The sequence below is a fragment of the Diabrotica virgifera genome, chromosome 1 (assembly GCF_917563875.1).
Source record: "Diabrotica virgifera virgifera chromosome 1, PGI_DIABVI_V3a".
NCBI classification, from domain to species: domain Eukaryota; kingdom Metazoa; phylum Arthropoda; class Insecta; order Coleoptera; family Chrysomelidae; genus Diabrotica; species Diabrotica virgifera.
The window spans coordinates 52,284,258-52,307,525 of record NC_065443.1 but is presented as its reverse complement, the minus strand read 5'-3'; the positions used below and the strand labels follow the sequence as shown (position 1 = coordinate 52,307,525).

Genomic DNA, 23,268 nt, shown 5'->3' with positions numbered 1-23,268 from the left:
TTCAACCGAGTTTATCTCGAAAACTATGCATCCTACGAAAACACTTGTAAGACCATTTTTTGCTGAGAATCGCCCAAAATATACAAAAAAATGTTTTGTTTTGCGAAAAATCGCTGTTATGTAATTCCTCAAGTTCTTTGTTTAGAACAATCTTATCGACATCCGGATCAACTGTTACCCAAAAAATTCGTGTTCTACGGGTCAAAATACATAAAAAAAACTTGGGTAAGTCCATCTGAATTAAGGAGGCCGTTGTACCACCCCTGGCGACAGGACTATACTTACACCTCATATTGTTTAAGTTTAAAAACTTTTGACAAATTAAACAAAAAATCTTGAGACTTACAACATATTACATTCCAAATAGACTTATAAGAAGTATAAAGATGACTATGGGAGCTTCTGTTTTTATTTATTTTTAAATAATTTAAATTATTTTATTTTATTTTATTTAATAATTAATAATAATTTCATATTTATTTTAAATTATTTTATTCTTACTTTATTTTAGACAGTTTTTTAGATTCCTATTTAAGAAACATGCATGAGACTGCATGTACTACTCCACTTAGTGTGTGGCCTCGTGGTCTTTCATTGCAGTATTTTCAGTCCAAGATAAGGAAGATATTTGAGGCGCTTAGAGCAACAGTGGCCTAACCCATGACCCACAATTTTACCAAAACGCTTTTATTACATTAAAGTTATTCCTTACATATTTAAGTATTTTCAGATGTAGCGTGCCTCAAGCAACTATTGCTGTATGTAATAACAAGAACGCAACTAACTACTCTTCTGTTGCATTCTAGGAGCTGGCGTGTTGTGTGCATATGTTGATAATCCGTTCTTAATTTTTGGTGCGCACTGTGCGCAGTATTATTTCAAAGAATATAATATAAGTACTCTCCTAGAAGAAGAGTTTAAATGGAACAGATGGTCACATTTATTTGTCCCTTGAAAATAACGTAGTCATTGTCAGGCCACATGCACCTACACAAAATCCTATGCTGAAACATTACAGGGCAGTACCCTGCTATAAGGTCTATATTCTTTGATTATTCCCTCGCAGTGTTTTGGGGTTTGCATAGTAATCGTTTAATTTAACTTCCAGCTCATTGACTTTTATTGGATATCATTCATAAATTTTAGAGATTATTTAATAATTTAGATGTTCATGTACTACATTACTAAATAAAACTAGCTAAATAAAATTATAACATTAGCAGAAGAACAACAAGGTTTTAGCTCAGGAAGATCATGCACCGACGCTATATTTATAATGAGGCAGGTTCAAAAGAAATCGTTAGAATACAACAAACTGGCATACTTATGTTTCGTGGACCTTGAGAATGCATTTGACTCCCTGAGTCCTCTATTGTTCAACCTGATCATGGATGAAATAATAAAAAAAGTAAGAACAAAAAAGGATACCAAATGGGAGAAAAACGAGTTCAAATAATCTGCTATGCAGACGACACAATACTTATCTCTCAAAGTGAAGATGATTTACAACTTATGCTGCACCAATTTAATATAACCGCTAGAAAATTTAACATGTTAATTTCCCCAAAAAAGACTAAATGCACGGTTATAACAGCAAATCTAATAAGATGTACATAAGGGCCGGAGGGTAAGATAATAGAACAAGCCATGGAGTTTAAATATCTAGGCATCACACCATCTAGCTTCGGAAAGCTCGAAACAGAAGTGGAAAATTAGGTGAATAAAGCAAACAGAGCCGCAGGTTGCCTAAATGAAACAATATGGAGAAATAAAAATATCGGAAAAGAAGTGAAAGGCAAAATTTACAAAACAGTCATCAGACCAATAATGACATAAGCGGCAGAAACACGACCTGATACAGAAAGAACAAAAAAATGCTAGAAACAGCAGAGATGAAAACATTTCGAAAAATCGATGGTAAGACACTATGGGGTAGAGCTAGAAGTGCAGATATACGACGGAGATGCAAGGTGGACAACATTAATAGCCGAATACAACAAATAGAGTAGTAAGGAGGGCAAGAGACGGTTCCCCAATAGGAACACGTTCAGTGGGAAGACCACGAAAGCGATGGAATGACAAGTTACGGGAGGCACATTGAAAAAAAATTGAAACCAGATTGGAGTCATGTCTACACAAAAAGAAGAAGATGTACTACTTTGGCTGCGGATTAAATATTTACGTCAGCTTCATTAACATTTCAGGTGTTCATAAATTCTATTTCTAGTTGAGATTTTTGGTGCTCGTTTATTATTTTTGGTTGCCAAATATTATCTTGGAGACAGAGTATAAACCTTGGTAGGTAATGTTGGGGCTCAATAATTACTTTGGTGCTCATTTAAAATAGAGCCTTTTAAAACTGCCAGTGAAAGGAATGTTTGTGGCAACTTTGTTTTTGAATTTCTTGGAATTATCTTGATCTTTAGCGACTATTTAGCAAGTAGAAAACAACGAATGACGCGAGGATTGTGCCAATTTTTTGCCACAGTTTAATGACAGAATTCAAGAGAAATGGTCTTATTTGGTAAAGCATACAGTGTTTTTCTTAATATTACGCTAAATTAAGAGTTTTGAGGAGTGTTTAGAAAAAAAAAACATTAATTTTAGTTGGACTGGAGTTAACGATATTTGTTTGACAATAACAAATAACATGCAACAGTTGATAAAACAGCTTGATCGTTTTTGTTATCATACTCAAATATGTTGTCAAGTACATTCTAATATTCCAGTTTTCTTTGAATAAATTATATTATATTATTTGATAAATAAATATCATTAAGCAAAAACATCAGTTTTTGATAACCTTAATAGAAATAGAAGCTATAGAAAATGGAAACCTTCGTTTTCAATTTACCTAATAGTGTCCTTTTAATAAATTGAGAAGATATTTTTGTTCTTATTTCATTAAACTTAGCAATGTTCTGTTTCTTCTAGATTTTTGTGATTGTGTTGCGTCTCTCCCGTATTTTTTTTTTAATTTCCTCTTTGATATTTTGAACATCTTATTTGGAGAATATTCTCTACAAATCGCACCATGCAAATTCGCTTAAGAGGCAACATCAGCGCCCGGAAAACGCGTTCCAAGATTGCAGCTTTCATTTTGAACATTTTGTCGAGATATTTGTCACACATATTCGTAATGTAGTAAAGAATAGCGGTACAGAGCCCAATTTGAGAAATATTTTAGTATGTGAAAATTACTTTATAATTAAATCAAATATTACAAAAACGAGTCTGTACCGCCATTCATCATCATCAATGGTGCTACAGCCCTATAAAAGATCCTCGATCTTCCCAAGTCTATTACGCCAGTCAGTTCTATCCATTGACAACTGTTGCCATTGTGCTGCGTCTATTTTTACTTCCCACAGGTTGTGACATAAGGATTCTTCTAGGAGGGTTGTGCTGCTGTGATCTTGCTAGATGTCCTGCTCATCTTAGTCTTCCTATTTTTATAAGAGATACTACGTCTTTACCACCAAATATATGCTTATATCTGTGGTATACCTCGTAGTTGTACCTTCTCCTCCAAATACCATTTTCACAGGTGCCACCGAATATTCCTCAGGATCCTTCGTTCAGATATAAGCAGAAGGTTTTCATCTGCCTTGGAGATGGTCCATGTCTCCGCTCCATATGTCAATACTGGTTGTATAAGGGTTTTGTATATGGTTTTTATTGTTTTTTGGCTTAAGTGTCTGCTTGTCATATGTCTACGTCTACTCAGTCCAAGATTGCATTTGTTTGCTAGGATTATCCTTCGCTTGATTTCTTCCATCATGACGTTATCATTGGTGATCAGGGAGCCTAAGTATGCGAATTTGTCCACCACGTCAAAGGTAGAGTTATCAACCGTGAATTAGTGAGCAATGTTTCTGGCTCTATTGTTGGGTGTTGATGCCATCATCTTAAGTTTTCTCCTCATTTACTTGCATGCCCATATTTTTTGAGGCATTTGAGAAGGTGGTAACATTTCTTCTAGCTTGCGTGTTGTGCGGGCAACTAGGTCCACATCATCTGCATATGACAAAATTTGGGATGATTTATTTTAAAATATTTCCTCTATTGTCTATTCGGACATCTCTGACCGCCTTTTCCAGAGCTATGTTGAAAAAGTGACACGCCAGAGCATCTTCCTGTCGCATCCTTGTATTTCGACTTTGCAAATCTTATCAGTTTATCGGGGATGTAGAATTCATCCATGGGTTCATACAATTTATTTCTTAGGGCACTATCATAGGCCGATTTAAAATCTACGAAAAGATGATATGTGTCGATATCAAATTCATTGGTTTTTTCCAGTATTTGCCTTAACACCGCCATTAAGAAGAACAAAAAATACACTTTCTTCAAATAAACTTTTTTATCCCATGCCTAGATTTTGTGTCTAATTGGAATTACTAAAAATCGAATATCTAAGTATAACAAGAAATCGAACTTGACTGATTGGCAACATTTAGCGCGCCTATGAGTATAATAATTATTATTGTTATCACAATATTGTGCCTTCGTTTTTGATAGTAATAGTGTCACTGTCGTACTGCCGACGCACTGTTGAAAGTTCGCAGAACTTTAAAAAAAATATTGATGACGCGCTGATGTGGCGTTTAGAGCATCATGCATTAATCACTTTTGTCCATAGTATTTTTTTCTAATATTTATTTCAGAAGACCGTTATATCGCGACTTTATCACGAAGCACGATGTTTCATATCAGCTGGACATCCTGTTATGGCATGATATTGTCAATAAAATGTAGGTGAACCTTGTTCCGAAATTATTCATATTTAAAAATTTCGCAATTTTCAACATAGTTTTGCACAAAATTTGTTTTCGCTGTTCACTCCAAATACAATAACGCATAATAATTATTTTTTTCAATGCAAATTATTGTAGTTTGAATAGTTTATTTTAAGTCAGGTACGTTCCACGCGAGTTATTTTTGTTAATGGTCTAACCGAAAGTGTGAAATTATCATTTTATAACACTTGAATTTATTGTAATAACGATGATTGCATGTTGCGTTCATTAATCAAGTATACATGGAGTTTATAGTTATTTTTCTACAACCGTGTTAAAAATACAATTTTTAGCACTCCATACGAGCGTTAGAAATGCTACTTTAAAGACTTGTTTACACGGGTAGAGTAATGATGCAAGTACTTGATAGGGTAGAGTAACTCTACCCGTAGAAACCCTCGGCACAGAGGAGTAGCAAGTAGAGTGTATAGTAGGTGGTAAAGTAGAGTTACTAGCAACATGTGGCAAAGTAACTCTACTCTACTACCACCACCACCACCGCCAAAATGTCCACTCGCCTGCGCACTCTACCCATGGAACGCGCTCAATTCTGGTAGAGTAGAGTAGGTAGGAGAGCATGATATAATAAATACAGTGTTTACTGCACCATGGTAGGGGAGTTTATTGTACCATGGTAGGAGAGTACATAGAGTCACTGTCATTCCGGCTGGAATTGTGTTTTGTGTAACTAGTGAAAATTAAGTTCACCGAAGATGAATTTTTAGAACTTGTAGAGCTGTATGGCGAATACCAGTGTTTATGGAATTTAGTTAGTGTACAATACAGAAATAAAAGTATGAGGCAAGCTGCGGAGGATGAAATCGTCGAAAGAATGGCAAAGGGGGCTTTGGAGTAAACGAGTTCAAGCAAAAAATTAAGAATTTAAGGTGCACTTATAATCAACGAGTGTTTAAAAATACAAAAATACTAGCATCAGCACTATACTTGTACTCTCCTCGTGTGAACGGTATCAAGCCATTTTTGGTAGAGTAGCGAGTAGAGTCTACTCTCCTCGCTACTCTACTCTCCGCAAAACTCTACCCGTGTAAACAAGCCTTAAGGCACTAGTGCTTTAAAAAATTTTTAAGGCACTGCAGTTCGTATTGACTGTATATGCAATTTTGATGTAATGTCAAAAAAATATAAAATTGGAATGTCAGTCAAGTTCAAGTAAAAATGTTTGTAGATATTGTCCTGTAATTACGTTTGTAGAAAAAATATTGTATGATATGCGTGTTAAAAAGTACATTTTTAAGGCACTCATGTGAATTGCAGAACTCGCTATCGCTCATTCTGCAAACTTTCACATGCATGCCTTAAACGTGTACTTTTAACACTTATATCATAATAGTTATTTATGATATAAGTGTTAAAAGTACATTTTTAAGGCACTCATGTGAATTGCAGAACTCGCTTTCGCTGATTCTGCAAACTTTCACATGCGTGCCTTAAACGTGTACTTTAAGCCCGGCCGCACATCAAAGAAACATGAAACGTAAATTACGTTTCATGGAAATAAACCACTGCTAAACAAATATATATCCGGCCATTTATGAGACTCTCCGAAAATAAAAATGTGTCATGAGCATGAATCACACTCGTTTCATTAGTAGGCGGACTTTGAGATGTTTTTATCAGTGTTTTCTTTTCATGAAACATGTTTTTCGTTTCATGTTTCATGTTTTTCGTTTCATGTTTCTTTGGTGTGCGGCTTGGCTAAGGCAGGCCGCACATCAAAGAAACATGAAACGTAAATTACGTTTCATGGAAATAAACCACTGCTAAACAAATATACGTCCGGCCATTTATGAGACTCTCGGAAAATAAAAATGTGTCATGAGCATGAATCACACTCGTTTCATTGATAGGCGGAATTTGAGATTTGTTTAGCAGTGTTTTCTTTTCATGAAACATGTTTTTCGTTTTATGTTTCATGTTTTTCGTTGCATGTTTCTTTGGTGTGCGGCTTGCCTTATGGTTTATAGTTCTGCAATTCACATGAGTGCCTTAAAGATGTACTTTTTAACCCGCATATCATACAATATTTTTTCTACAAACGTAATTACAGGACAATATCTACAAAAACTTTTACTTGAACTTGACTGACATTCCAATTTTATATTTTTTTGACATTACATCAAAATTGCATATACGGTCAATACGAACTGCAGTGCCTTAAAACTTTTTTAAAGCACTAGTGCCTTAAAGTAGCATTTTTAACGCTCGTATGGAGTACTAAAAATTCCATTTTTAACACGTTTGTAGAAAAAAAGGTTATTGTTATTAAGATACCAGAGAGTAGAATACAAAGATTAGGCTTTTTGAAGATTTTTTAATGTCATATAGCTTTTTGGAGTGAGACGCAAAATGAATAAAACAGGACTTGTCATAATATAATGTGTCTAAAACGAATAATACAAGATTGTGAATTAATCTGTATTAGAAACACAAAGGCTATATTTTCTCAGCTGGGCTCTTCAAGGCATTATTTTTTAAAATAAGTACCAAAGAAGGTCACAGAAAGAAAGAAAATTGCACAAATGATTTAACATAAAGGTAACGAGACACATTTTGACTGGCACAAAGGCAAGAAAACAATAATTACACAGGTCTGTAATCCTAATACTAAAATCCTGCGAAGAATCGAACAAGCGAGGAAAACACTCATGAACATGAAAACATTTTTTACAAGATCAAACCTTAGCCTGGAGCTCAGAATCCGAATAGTAAGATGTTATGTGTTTTCTGTCTTACTATATGGCTGTGAAAGTTATGTGTTTTCTGCCTTGCTATATGGCTGTGACAATGGGCTCTGAAACAGAAAAGAGAGATGCCTTTGAGATGTATACAGACGGATGCTGAGAATTCCGTGAGTACAATGAGTTACTTCGGCGCACAAACAAACAAAAAGAATGACTAAGAAATGAAAAATACAATACTTGGGCCATGTGTTGAGAGGGGAAAGATACGAACTGCTCCAAATCATATTGGAAGGTAAAGTACAGAGTAAAATATCAGTAGGAAGATGCCAGAACTCGTGGCTGAAAGACCTGAGAAGATTGGTCTTTCAGCCACTTTCTCATTGGTCTCTTTCAAGAACAAAGAGTGTGAACAAGAGTGTGAGAGTGAACAGGAATAAAAGCATCGTTCTGGAATGAAATTTTTTTAGGGTGCGCTTCTATGAGTCAATAAGGGGACGCCAATAAGTGCAGTTTGTGGACGCCAGTAAGAAGAGTTTGTAATCAACCAGGTAAGCTCGATAACCTAACAGCTGAAATGGATCGCCTTAAGATAAATATATTCGGTATCAGCGACGTTCAATGGCCCGATTCAGGAAAACTAACCACAAACAACGGCATGATGTATTATGTTGGTAACAATGATCCAAGACATCGATATGGAGTTGCCATAATTGTAGACAAAGAGACAAATAAATCTGTCGTTGGTTTTACCCCCTACTCAGAAAGATTGATGATGATTCACTTACAAACATTCTCTAAAAAGATAAACGTTGTCCAAATATATGCACCTACTGCCGACAAAGATGAGGCCGAGATAGAAAGGTTCTACATGCAATTGAACGAAATCATAAGATCCACAAAAAAGATGACATATTGTTGGTGATGGGAGATTTCAACGCCAAGATTGGAAAAGGAAAAGTGGATGGATGTGTTAGAGAATTTGGCTTGGGAGAAAGAAATGAAAGGGGGACAGACTTGTCGAATTCTGCCAAAGCGAGGAGTTGGTAGTAATGAATACCTTATTTAAATTACCTAAAAGAAAACTTTATACCTGGATATCACCGGCGGATTCGGTAGATCACATTGTAAGAAACCAGATAGATTACATTTTAATCAAATCCAGATATAAAAACACTATAAAGTCTTTGAGAACATACCCCGGAGCTGACATAAATTCAGATCATAATCCATTAGTAGGCGCAATGAAGATAAAACTGAAAAAGATCCAAAAACAAAAAAAAATATCACGATTTGATGTCTCAAATATAAAAGAAGAACCTGTACGTCAGAGGCTAAAAGAAGAAATAAATGATAATTTAAAGAAAATCAAACAAGACGTGATAAAAGCAACATATGTAAATGACAAATGGAACATGATACAAGAAACGTTAGTAGAGGCAGGAAAGAAGATATTACCCACAAAAATAATAAAAAAACAGAGATGGATGACTTCAGAAATCCTAGAGCTAATGGAGGAAAGAAGAAAACATAAAGGCAGGAGTAAGGCAAAATACAAGGAAATCCAGAGATTAATAGGAAAGAAAATAAAAGAGGCCAAATCCACCTGGCTGGCAAATCAGTGTAGTGAAATAGAAGAATATTCTAAAAAGTATGATAGCTTTTTTAACATGCACAAGAAAATAAAGGAAATCACAAATACACAGCGAAAAAAGAAAGATGGCCTTCTTAAAGACATAAATGGAAAAATTATTATAGAAGTCAAAGAGAAATTAAAAAAGTGGAAGACATACATAACAGATCTGTTTGAGGATAATAGACAAGAACCGGAAGAAATCGACAGCGAAACGGGACCAGAGATCATAATGGAGGAAATCGAACAAGCAATACGAAACGCAAAAAACGAAAAAACTGTAGGTCCAGACGAAATTCCTGCGGAATTACTGAAATGTCTAGACGATGAAACTCTACGTGTACTACTGGATCTGTTTAACGAAGTAGGTATATACAGGAGCGTCATTTGAAATTTTGATTGGGGAGGCAAGCATTATACAGTGCTAGTCAAAAGTCCGAACCCCTCCTCGTATCTTTTGGTCGGTTATACCTATAATAGTGAAATTTGGAGGGAGTAAATAAACGGACGTAAGCTTCTTAACTAGTTATGACAGGTGACATAATAGTGACAGATGACGTTACAGAGCCACTGTGACCGATAATTTTAAATAGGATCTTATGGCAAGTGATACCTCGTTTGAAAGGTATTTAAAATACCTATTCAGTCATACTAATTTTTTTGGGTTTAGGTTGATTTTGATTTTGGTGAATAAATTAAATTAATATAATATTGTAGTTTCGAATTTAATTAATAAAAATTCAAATGTCCGCCTATGGCTTTTTTGTCAAAAAAGTTGACGTTATTTAATACTCTAGTAGTTTTTACGTCAACGTCAACCTGTTTGACAAGTAATCATAGGCGGAATTTTGAATTTTTATTAATTAAATGCGAAACTACAATTTTATATTTATTTCATTTATTCATCAAAATTAGCTTAAACTTAAACAAAATTAGTATGACTGAATAGGCATTTTCAATACCTTTCAAACGAGGTATCACTTGCCATAAGGTTCCATTTAAAATTATCGGTCACAGTGGCTCTGTAACGTCATCTGTCACTATTACGTCACCTGTCATGACTAGTTAAGAAGCTTATGTCCGTTTATTTCATCCCTCCAAATTTCACTATTAGAGGAATCACCGTTCAAAAGATACGAGGGGGGTACGGACTTTTGACTAGCACTGTATATACAATGCATTATATATGATGTAATGATGAAAATTGATGTATTTTTTGTAAATTTCAGTCATTTTCGGGGTCAGGGGGGCATTTGCCTGACCCAATCAAATGACGCCCCTGAGTATATAAAACCGGAAAAATCCCTCAGGAATGGTTGGTGTCCATCTTTGTAACAATACCAAAAACAATATATTCCAAAGATTGTTCAGACTATAGGACAGTATCACTAATAAGCCATACCCTCAAAATATTTCTAAAGGTGAGTCATGGAAGATTATACAGAAAGCTAGAATATGATATGGATGATACCCAATTTGGGTTACGCAAAGGACTTTTAACCAGAGAGGCATGGTTTGCGTTTAATGTCCTCTCTCAAAGATGCTTAGATATGAACCTGGATATTTATTCCTGTTTCATCGACTTCGAAAAAGCGTTCGACAGGGTCCGACATGAAAAACTAATAGAATTATTGAAAAACAGAGATATAGACAAACGAGACTGTATTGGAATCAAAAGGCCAATATAAAGATAGAAGAACAAGAATCCGAGAATATTGATATAAAGAGAGGAGTAAGACAGGGTTGCGTTCTGTCGCCGCTACTGTTTAACCTGTACAGTGAAGCCATATTTCATGGAAGAATGATGGAATGATGAAGAAGATGGAATCTCTATAAACGGAAGAGTAGTAAATAACATAAGATTCGCTGATGACACCGTTATAATGGCAGACACCCTGGAATCGCTACAAGATTGCTAAATAGAATTAACGATTATTGCATTCGATACGGACTAAAAATAAACAAGAAAAAAACTAAATTTATGATTGTCTCAAAAACAGAACATGGAAATGATAAAGCAAACCCAAATAGAAAAAGTTAAGACATACAAATATCTGGGAACCTGGGTTGATGACAAAAATGACCAAAGCAAAGAAATTAACGTCCGAATTGAAACTGCAAGGCAAGCATTTAAAAAAATGAAGACACTACTTACAAACAAAGACCTTCAGTTGCCTCTCAGATTGAGTGCTCTAAGATGCTACATATTTTCTATATTGCTGTATGGAATGGAAGCTTGGACATTGAAGAGACAACACATAAGAAGAATAGAAGCGTTCGAAATGTGGTGTTACAGAAGAATATTGAAAATTCAGTGGGTTCAAAGGATTACCAATGTTGAAGTGCTACGACGTTTAAATAAGGAGTTAGAAATTATGAAAAGTATAAAAACTAGAAAACTGGAATATTTGGGTAACATTACCAGAGGAGAAAAATATGAGTTGCTGAGAATTATTATGCAAGGAAGGATCCAAGGAAGAAGAAGCATAGGAAGAAGACGCATCTCCTGGCTGGGGAACCTTAGAGAATGGTTTAACTGTAGTTCATTACAACTATTCAGAGCAGGAGAGGGAACTTTAAGAAGAATAAGTGGAGTCCGGCCGGACATGTGATCTGAATGAAAAGGATAGGCTCCCAAAAAAACACTGAACGCTAGAATGCAAGGAAAGAGACCGTTTGAAAGCCAAGACAGCGCTGGGAAGACATAGTAAGAAGCGATGCACAAGCACTTTTAGGAGTCCGTGTATAGAGAAGAGCAGCCACAGACAAACAAGGATGGAGGCAAAAAATAAAGGAGGACAAGGCTTAATTTGGGCTGTAGTGCCGTAGAAGAAGAAAAATAAGTGGAGTCATGCTGGATTTAGGGATTCAGAGTCGGCCGTGATAGTGCCAAACCCGAAAGAAAGCCTGAATCCGGAGTAAAGATTTAAAATTTCCGGAAAAATTGGGTGCAGGAAAAAACTGGGTTTTTTCCGGAAAAACAGGAAAAAAAGGAAAAATTCGGAAAAATTGAAATTTGTTACAATATACTAAACATATTCTGCATCCCGTATTAAAATCGATAAATTTAGTAGAATCGCATAGATCTATATTATCAGAAGAGGCTAAGTATATAAAAGACACAATATTAAATATTGCCCAACAAGTTAACCAGACTAGTTCTATTATTGAAAGCTTGCTAAAATATGTTGAAGAATGCTACGAATTTTGTTCTAAGCCAATTTTGCAGCCAATTTTCTTGATGCTCGTTTTAAAGGAGAATAATAATTATTGACTGAAGACCAATTAATGGAAGCTATAGACTTTATTTCTGAAATGGCTCGTTCACTTAAACTAGATGTAGGGAAGGTGGAATCTAACCCGATTTAGAACAAAAATCGGATTTTTTAGTCGTAATTATTTATGGGATAGTGCGAATAATTCTCATCCCATTATATGGTGGCAAGGTTTGTTTACATCGCAGCCACTTATGCCAATTGGCTCCCGAATTTTAAATGGACCTCCATCTTCTGCCTCTTCAGAAACTGGTCTTTACACGGCCTCATACATACAAGCAAAAGAAATACAATCACAGGATAAAATTCAGAAGTTATTCATTTAAATTTGGTTATAAACAAAAACAGATAAAAATCATGTTATTTTATCCGTCCAGGATGATGAAGCGGGGATCGAGTCTGAATCAGATGCTTGGTCTGAAGATTCAGACTCAGATGAAAACCACTGAGCGCTTTGGTTAAATATTGTGCTTTCTATCTTTGAAGTTTCGGTTTTGATACTTTCAATAATATTATAATTTTTAACCCTATATACATGTTTGTACTTAAAGTATATTCCTGCATTTATTTTTACAAAATATATATATTTAACCTGTATTTTTAAAATCAACTATTTTCAATGGAAAATAAGCCAAAATTTTACCAAAAAAATTATTATTTAACGTTTCGACGCCCAAGTCGGGTGTCGTTGTCAAAATACAAAATAATACTGTATTATTTTGTATTTTGACAACGACACCCGACTTAAGCATTGAAACGTTAATAAAATCATTATTTTGGTAAAATTGTGGCTTATTTCCCATTGAAAATAGTTGATTATAAAAATGCCACAAGGAAATAGCTTCAGAACAACTGTATTTTTAACCTACTTTAAAATTTGTATTTTTTCACGTTTCAAGTCTTAATTAAAAAATATTTAAATTTTCCCATTTTTTTAAATTTTTCCCCATTTAATTGGTTTGGAAAAAAACGGAAAAAACCTGTTTTTTCCCAATTTTTCCCGTTTTTTCCGATGTGTTTAAACTTTAATCCGTCCGGAGGCAACATAACTGACTGGGAAAACACACCCGGTCAAACACATGGCAACATTTGTATTGGACGGCCGTATTATGCTAATAGGACGGAATACTGCAGAAAAGCTGATTCTGAGCTGATTAAGAGAGAATCTTTAACACAACAAATATGAGTCAAAATCAATGAAACAGAATTTTGAAGATAATGCTTTACATACAAGAAAATATCGAGACTTTGATCCTAGATAGTATAGTTATTCATTTTAATATTCTTTGGAATTGGTAATATATGTGTCAACCGTTGATAATTTTTGGCATAATGATATTAATTCAAGGAACTAGATAATTTCAGTTCTAATCTGTATGATTCATTTTAGTTTATATTATTTTATCAGTAAAATATTCATAATTGCCCGTTTAAATTATGATGCAACACTGCTATAGTTACATTTTACATTAACACGAGATATCAACCATTTACCTACCTTTACCACATGAATTTTTATTTTTTTTTTGCAGAAAATTCACAGATCAACACTTTAATTCTACTTTAACATAAAAATATTTAAAAAATGATGCAAATGTGGAACGTCATGCAACAACAAAATATTAAAAGTAAAACTTTCATACTATGAAACTGCAAATTTTCTTTCTTTATTAAAACACAACAGTATTATGTATTTGCAGTTACTAAAGCGTCATGGGGACCTACTGGGTTGTGAAGATTAGGTCCTAAAACCAAAAAAAGTTAAGCTTTCCATTTTAGTGTAGGGGAGTGCAATTAGAACGAAAACATGCATTGTTTCGGAATAATTCAAACAAGGTTATATTTTTCTAAAACTTTTTTTGTTAGTTTATATACATGTTAAAGTAAAAAGTTCTACTCGCAGATTTGACCGCCAATTGTTTATTAATTGTTTAAACAATAACAATTGTTTTGTATAAATTATTTTAAAAATATCGTTGAATTTATCATTTTACTTTGATCAAATATGTTTCGTTCAAATATGTTTTGTTTTTGGTTATGCTGAATCCGAATATGGCATTACAATTTGAAAATTCTTGTACAGAAGCTCTTATACAGTATGCTTGCGTAGCTAGGAACCACATGGAAAACTTTTTTATTATCAATTTTACGGAAAAAGTTATTCTTCATAAAATACTCTGGATAGTCAAAAATCTAAAGCTCGACCATCAGATATTAAATTTTATCAATTTTGTACGAGTTATGTCAAAAATATGAATTTCTTTAAAGAGTAAAGTACCTTTATATTCCAGAATATCTAAAAATGCTATTATGAAAAGTTGTTTGAAATTAAAAACTATATTTTAATATACAATTACATCATTCTAATCGAAAAAAAAAAAATTTCAATTTTTTCTCAAATTACAAATACCCATCATCATTTTATTACAATTATTGTAACTATTATATTATTATATATAAAATGCTCTACCTGGTCTAAAATCTAAGATACAACCATCAAATATCAAACTTTTTCAGTTTTATACGAGGTATGTAAAAAATATGAATTTTTCTTAAGAGTTAAGTGCCTTTATTATTTACAATATTTTAACTAGAGGGATGTAATTGAACACTGAAACATATTTTTTAATTCCAAATAACTTTTCTTAATAACAATTTTCAATATTGTGAATTATAAAGGTACTTTACTCTTCAGTGAAATTCATATTTTTTGACATACCACGTATAAAGTTAATAAAATTTTATATTTGATGGTTGAATCTTAGATTATATATGATGCAGAGTATTTTATAAAGAATAACTTTTTTTCGTAAAACTGATAAAAAAGTTATCAATAGGTTCCAAGTTACGCAGACATACTGTATAATAGCTAAAAAAAAATTTTCTTGTTAAACATTTATTATTGTTAAAGCTTATTATTAAGTGCATTTTAGGTAAGTTTTACACAAAAAAAGTTTTGACCACTTTGTATAAACATTTTTTTACTGGTAATTTTCGGTTTTTGTATTACATTTTTGTTATCTTTCATAATTTTCTCAAAAAGAAATAGTGTATTTCATTTCTAAAGTAAAATAATTTAGTGCATTTTAAAGACTACATCGTAAGCTTAAAAAAACACCTATAAAACTGTGATAGACCTGTTCAAACTTGAGTAATACCGTCTTAAAGTGGTGATAAGTCTGTAAAACTATGAAATTTTCAAAAATTACATTTTTTGAGACGTATCATTTGAATGAAATTTTTGAGATTTTTTTTAATAAAACATCGTTTAGTAAGATGTTTGAAAGGTAAGTTGTGCAAAATTGAGAGTTTTATAAGAAAAATTGTATTAGTTACACATTTTTAAATCATTTTTAAACAAAATTCATGTAAGTCTCACTTTCATCCCACACCCTACTTATGCCCATACATTTTATTTCTTTTGATTATAACCATAAGATAGTTTAATTATTCTTCTTTCATGTCCAATTTCTAAAATTTCATTTGATCGATCAGTTAAAGAATTACATTAAAATACCTCAACCGTGCATTTCGCCATACGCTAGTTTACAGTGCGCCAATGTTTGTGAGAAGGGTGACTTCAGCGTTATAAATAAAAAATTATAGGAGCTACAGATTTAATTTTAGAAAAATCTTTATATAAGGTTTTTTTTGTAAAATTTTCTGAATTTTTTAAAGTCAGTTTTTTTCAAAAATTTATATTTTCGGAGTTATTTAAAAAAACATCTAATTTCGCAGTTCATTTGTTTAATAAAAATGAAGCACCCACTTCTCGAGTAGAACTTTTTGATATGTTTATTAAACATTTCTTAATGAAATTACAAAAAGTTCTATCTTGTTTGATTTTTTCCGAAGTGAAAATCTATATGCACTCCCCTAGTGGGGATTTTCCATTTTTTAATTTAATTTTCCATTTCCAAAAATTATTTTTCCCTATTACTTACCATTCTGACCATTGAACCGTGACCTTTTTTGAATCGATTTAACTAATATTTTCTGCAGAAACCACTCGGTACTGCCTGGCACCCTGTGGATTTGTGATAACGACCTCTTTTTGAGTAAGTTTGTGCAAAAAAATCGAATCGGAATAATTTACCTAACGGGGTCGACGATATAGCTGGACTAACTACTTATCACGACGTGAAGATATCCAATAACATTTAATATCTAGAATCGGTTGTTTGTGTGAATCAACGCTTACTAAATGGAATTGGGAAGAGTATACTTTTTTTAGTTGGGGTCTACTTTTACTAGTAAATGTTGAATAAAAATCATCATTTTATATTTATAATCAACTTTTACTAAAACTAGACGTTTGAGTTGACTCGAACTAGGAATCGTCAACTCCAACTGGATAATCAACTTGAACTGTAACATATACTTATACTTATGTCTACTTAAGTTGGAAATATATGGGAAACTTTTTTATTAGTAATTTTACGAAAAAAAGTTATTCTTCATAAAAAGTTCTGCATGCTCTAAAACCTAAGATTCAATCATCATATACCAAATTTTATTAATATTATACGAGGTATGTCAAAAAATATGAATTTCGTTCAAGGGTAAAGTACCTTTATTTTTCTGAATATCGGAAATTCTTATTATGAAAAGTTGTTTGGAATTAAAAAATATGCAATTACATGCTTCTAATTGAAAAAAAAATTTACAAATATTTCTCTTTATGAATATCCAACATCATTTTTATTTATTACAATTAATATATCTCTTTTATTATTCATTTTACGAAAAAAAGTTATTATTAATAAAAAGCTCTGCATGGTCTAAAATCTAAGGTACAACTATGATATATCAACTTATATTAATTTTATACGAGGTATGTCAAAAAATATGAATTTCACTCAGGAGTAAAGTACCTTTATTTTTCACAATATTGAAAATTGTTATTAAAAAAGTTGTTTAGAATTAAAAACTATGTTTCAATATGCAATTACATCCTTCTAATTGAAATATTGTGAAATATAAAGGTACTATACTCATATTTTTTGACACACCTCGTATAAAATTAATAAAAGTTGATATATTATAGTTGTATCTTAGATTTTAGATCATGCAGAGCTTTTTATGAAAGCATAACTTTTTTTCGTAAAATGAATAATAAAAGAATTATATCAATGTGTAATAAATAAAAATGATGTTGGGTATTCATAAAGAGAAACATTTGTAAAATATTTTTTTTTAATTAGAAGCATGTAATTGTACATTTGATCTTGGTTTTTAATTCCAAACAACTTTTCATAATAAGAATTTTCGATATTCAGAGAAATAAAGGTACTTTACCCGTGAACGAAATTCATATTTTTTGACATACCTCGTATAACATAATAAAATTTGGTATAGGATGATTCAATCGTAGGTTTTAGAGCATGCAGAACTTTTTATGAAGAATAACTTTTTTTCGTAAAATTAATAATAAAAAAGTTTCCCATATGTTTCCAACTTAAGTAGACACGCTGTATAAATGTCAGGACAGCGAGAGACGGTTCTCCAATAGGAAGATTATCAGTGGGAAGACCACGATAACGATGGAACGGCAACTTACTAAAGGCACATTGAAAAAACAGACAGAGTCATGTCTATACAAAAAAGAAGAAGAAGAACATAATTTTAATTCCAAATAACTTTTCTTAATAACAATTTTCGATATTGTGAAATATAAAGATACTTTCCTCTTGAGCGAAATTCATATTTTTTGACATACCTCTCGTATACTGTTGATAAAATTTGATACCTATCTGATGATTGAATCTTAGGTTTTAGACCATGCAGCCCTTTATGAAGAATAACGTTGTTTCGTAAAATTGATAATAAAAAAGTTTCCCGTATGGTTCGCAAGTTACGCAGACACACTGTATATGAAAGATACAGAAATTAAAATAGCAGGGGAAAACGACATAACATCTTGGTATTTTCCGATAATAAAAGCAGAATGAAAAATTTGTTCACATAACTATTATAAATTGGAGTAAACAGAAATAAGTAAATAACTTCCGAATAATATTTTTTCAAGGAAAACTTTATACATATCTTAACCAGAGTTCAAACATAGGTACTTGATATTAAGTAATTTTTATCCTTGTTCGATCTGTAACAGTCAAGACAGTTGTTAAAATAAAACCTCTCACTTACCTTTCCTAACAAGTTTTAAACGTTGACCTTCAATTTATCGCCTAGTTTAATAGAAAGCATAAACAATTTATAAATAAACATTCATAGTTTAATTTTAATACGACATTGCCAGGTATTAAATTTTAAAATTCGAAATACTTGAGCCCATCAGAATCAAAACCTGTTAACTCCTAAATTTTTCGTTTTCCCTTTTTTACACAGTTTCAAAGTTCAAGTATCTATTAATCTACAGGCATAAGGTTTTGGCTCAAAACCTTCTAAATCCTCTTCAAAATACCACTGAAATGTTTATGAACAATAAAATACTGCTTTTTTCTTGTTTATTTTGTATGTTTTCCTATCAAAACGGTTTAAGAGGAAACAGTAGCGATCAACAGGTAGCGAAAACGCGTTCCAAGATTGCGGCTGTAATTTTGAATATTTTTTCGAGATATTTGGCACACGTATTCCTAATATAATAAAGAATGGCGGTACAGAGCCCAATTTGAAAAATATATTAATATGTGGAAATTACTCTGTAATTAAATACAATATTAAAAAAACGAGCCTGTACCGCCATTAAGAAGAATAAAAAAATACAATTTTTTCAAATAAACTTTTTTATCCGATGCCTAGATTTTGTGTCATTTTGGAACTACTAAAATTTTTTATTTCATTAGTAGTTCCAAAATGACACAAAATCTAGGCATCTGAAAAAAAAGTTTATTTAAAGAAAGTATATTTTTTTTTGGCTTCTTAATGGCGGTACAGGCTCGTTTTTTTAATATTGTATTTAATTACAGAGTAATTTCCACATATTAATATATTCTTCAAATTGGGCTCTGTACCGCCATTCTTTATTATATTACAAATACGTGTGCCAAATATCTCGAAAAAATATTCAAAATTACAGCCGCAATCTTGGAACACGTTTTGGCTACCTGTTGATCGCTACTGTATCACCTTAATACTTACTTTTAGTGCATTAACTGCACCTAAAAGCAGTTGAAAATGAGCAATATTATGTGGGCTTAGAATCAAAATCTGCTACATCCAAACTAAAAGTACAAATTTCTGAAGATGTAAAAGACACGCAGAAAAATGACTATGTAACCAAATAAGTGTGCCATTTTATGACATTTATTGATGCCACTTTTATTAATAAATGACGGATACTTTTTGGGAAATTTACATTTTTAATGTTTTTTTAGTCTCCTGAAGTGGACTAGTTCACTCCCAAAAAGTATAGGCCTCACTTATACTATCTCCAACATATTATTTCTGAAACAGTCTTGTTCGGGCAGGTCAACTTATACAGTGTATCAATTTGAAAAGGTACCATCCTCTATAATTTGGTCCCTATAGAAAATTTAAAATATGTAAAAACACATCAAATGGACTCCGCAACACTCCTGAAAAAGTGGCCCCGATCAAATTTAACGAAAGTTTGGTCAATGATAGTTCTCAGTGAGTAGATTAAAAAAGTCCATGGGACCTAGGTCTGAAAAACTATTATTCTGAAGCTACAGCCTTGTGAAGTTATTGGATTAGGTACTAGGTTAACCAAAAGTGCTGTAATTCCCGGTAAAGGGAACGAAAATATTTATTATGTAAAGAAGAGAGACTATATTCCCCTCTAAGAAGAGAGAGGGAGGAATAGAGGAATTCCTAGTTGCTAGGTAGAAGATCCACTGTTCAGTAGTTTTCTAAAGATAAGGGGAAACTATAGCAATGCTGGTATTAGATAAGTGTGAAGCATTCATAAAAACAGGATAATTCTTATGTGCTCTAGCAGCACATTTTCAATCGCACTTCTTCAGTTTTCTGAGGACTTTTCGGGGGTTTTCTGAAGATTAAAATACGATGCATGTATTTTTAACCACGAATTCATATTATGCAACAAGGAAATATGCATGAAGAAAATGAGTCTCTCGTCTTTAAATAATTAACAGTTTCGTTCACTTGACCGTGAATTAGTGCACACGTAAACCGAGCACCTGAATCCAATAACTTCAGAAGGCTGTAGCTTCAGAATAATAGTTGTTCAGACCTAGGTCCCATGGACTTTTTAATATACTCACTGAGAACTATCATTGTCCAACTTTCGTTAAATTTGACCGGGACCACTTGAGGCGTTCTTTGCAAAAACCCCATTTGTCATTATTTACAACATTGAAGATATTTAAAAAAAAAAGTTATTTAATTGAACCGTATTAAGTTTACAGAAATTCTCAAATTAGTGATTTATTATTTTGATGATTGCACATAGTTTACAATATAAATAACATTATTTTTTCCTTTGGTTTTTTTTTATGAAGGACTTTTATTCATTTGACATATGGGGTTTTTGCAGGAAATTTTCATTAATTTATAGGAAAAACGATATTTATAGTAATAAACCAAAATAAAAAATGAACGAAAAATGGTGTTTACTTATAAAATCACACAACACAACTATTCGAAGGAACGTTAACCTGTAAAATTATTATTTTTGTCGCTTATATCTTGGACTACTGTGGTTTTAATGGAATTTTCTTACGCAAGGAACGTAGGTAATTAGTCCTTCAATCCATAGATGGCGCAAGTCCATTTCCGAAAAAAACTGACATATGGGGTTTTTGCAAAGAACGCCTCTTTTCCATAAGGAGTGTTCCGGGGTCTTTTATTTGTGAGGTGGACAATTTTTAGACCTGTTTTCAACTAAATTACATCATCCATGTAGCGGGGGTGGACCAAAATCTTTAATCGAAAGTGGGATTGAGTAATACCTCATTTTAAAGGTCGTTCAACTAACTTTTCAAAAATACCACATACATTAGTAGTCCAAGTAATGAAGCTTAAAATAGGACAAAACCTCGGAATTTTTACAGAATGGATAGATTTGCTTGAAAATTTGAGAATAAGTAGTGGATATCCCAAGGATTAAAATCTATATGATGCCGAAATGCGCTTTTACCATGGGGGTGGTTGTCACCCCATCTCGGGGTTGGAAATTTTTATTATATTTTGACCGCAAGAGTTGGTAAAAAACATTCATTATAAGCATAAAACGTTATATACATTTTTTTTTATTTGAAAATTAATAGTTTTCGATTTATTCGCTATCGAAAGTGTTAGTTTTATATCGAAAAAATCAATGTTTTTAATCAGTTTTCTGCTAATAACTCAAAAAGTTTTCGTTTCATCAAAACAACTTTACTTAACAAAAATGTACCCTTTGAAAAAATAAACAAAACCGTTTTTTTTTTTATTTTCTTTAAGACCAACAGTAATTGAGCTATACTTTATTATATGTTGGCTCTTCTTCGTTAAATGCTAAATATTGTAGTTTCAAAGTCAAAATCTCTAGCTAAAAAAATTAAGTGACTTATAATGAAAAGAATGCTATTTTTTTCAGCAAAAAAGTGATCGTAAACAACCCCCTAATCACCACCCTAATTAAAATTTGTCATTGACCTGATTTGGTTTTCTTGATTTATGTATTTTTAATAGGTTCTAGAAGTTTGATTGGCTTAGAATGATTAGTTTCAAAAAAAATGGAGTTAAAAGCGAATAACGAGTTTTTGTAGTTTGATAAAAATACCTACCTCACAGAAAAATAAGTTATGTCAATATTAAATTAAAAATAACATTTATTTTACGAGAATTGTTATTTTGCTTTGTTATTTTATTATATAATGTAAAACAATTGTTTTTAGCATTATTTAATCAAGGAACAGCGGCTATTAACCTGAATACGTATTTTATATTTTTATATTAAAATAATAAACTGTGCATTAGAGAAAACGGGCCACCCACATACCATTACCTAAACATAATTATGAAAATAATTCTGCGTATTCCGGAGTTTTCGACAAATTCATTAAAAAATTAGTCAAAAATCATTAGTCACGAGATAAACAGTAGGTACTCTGGGCACCAGGTACTCCGGAGATCATTTCCGATGTCATATTCGTCGTCAGCGACCTCAAAAACCCCCTGAGTAATGATTTTTGACTAATTTTTTAATGAATTTGCCGAAAACTCCCGAAGACGAGGTAAACAGTACGTACCCTGGGCACCAGGTATTCCTGAGATCACTTCCGATGTCATATTCGTCGTTAGTGACCCCAAAAACCCCCCGAGTAATGATTTTTGATTAATTTTTTAATAATTTTTTTGCCGAAAACTCCACAAGACGAGGTAAACAGTAGGTACCCTGGGCACCAGGTACTCCGTAGATCACTTCCGATGTCATATTCGTCGTTAGTCACCCTAAAAACCCGCGACTAATGATTTGTGACTAATTTTTTAATGAATTTTAATGACGAGGTAAACAGTAGGTACTCCAAAGATCACTTACGACGTCATATTCGTTTTCAGCAACCCCAATAACCCCAGAGTAACAAAATTGAACTCAGTTCCGCCGATAATTGACGAGTTCTGAATTTTTTTTATTGTATGTTTGAGATGCACTTTAAGAATGCATTTTGTTTATGCAGTTTTTCAATATTATATTATGGCTCGGTGTCACAAAGTTCCCTGTCGCATTCACGAATCGAATGCAAAAAGAATTATTAAGATCCGTCTTGTCGTTTTTTTAGAGGTTCAGTGCTTTATTGCTTCGACTATTAAGCAGAATTATGAAAATAATTTGAAAATTTGAATTATGAAAATAATTAAAGCACTACTGATGATGGGGCAAAAAGCCCCGAAACCGGTATAGACTCTTTTTGCACTCTCCGATTGAACTAGAA

At 32.6% G+C, this 23,268-nt stretch overlaps 1 protein-coding gene across 1 annotated transcript in view; it reads left to right on the top strand.

The window, feature by feature from the left end:
* Window positions 1-23,268, top strand: part of LOC114325531 (prosaposin) — a 143,819-nt gene that overhangs the window by 20,876 nt on the left and 99,675 nt on the right. The gene's annotated exons all lie outside the window — the stretch shown is intronic.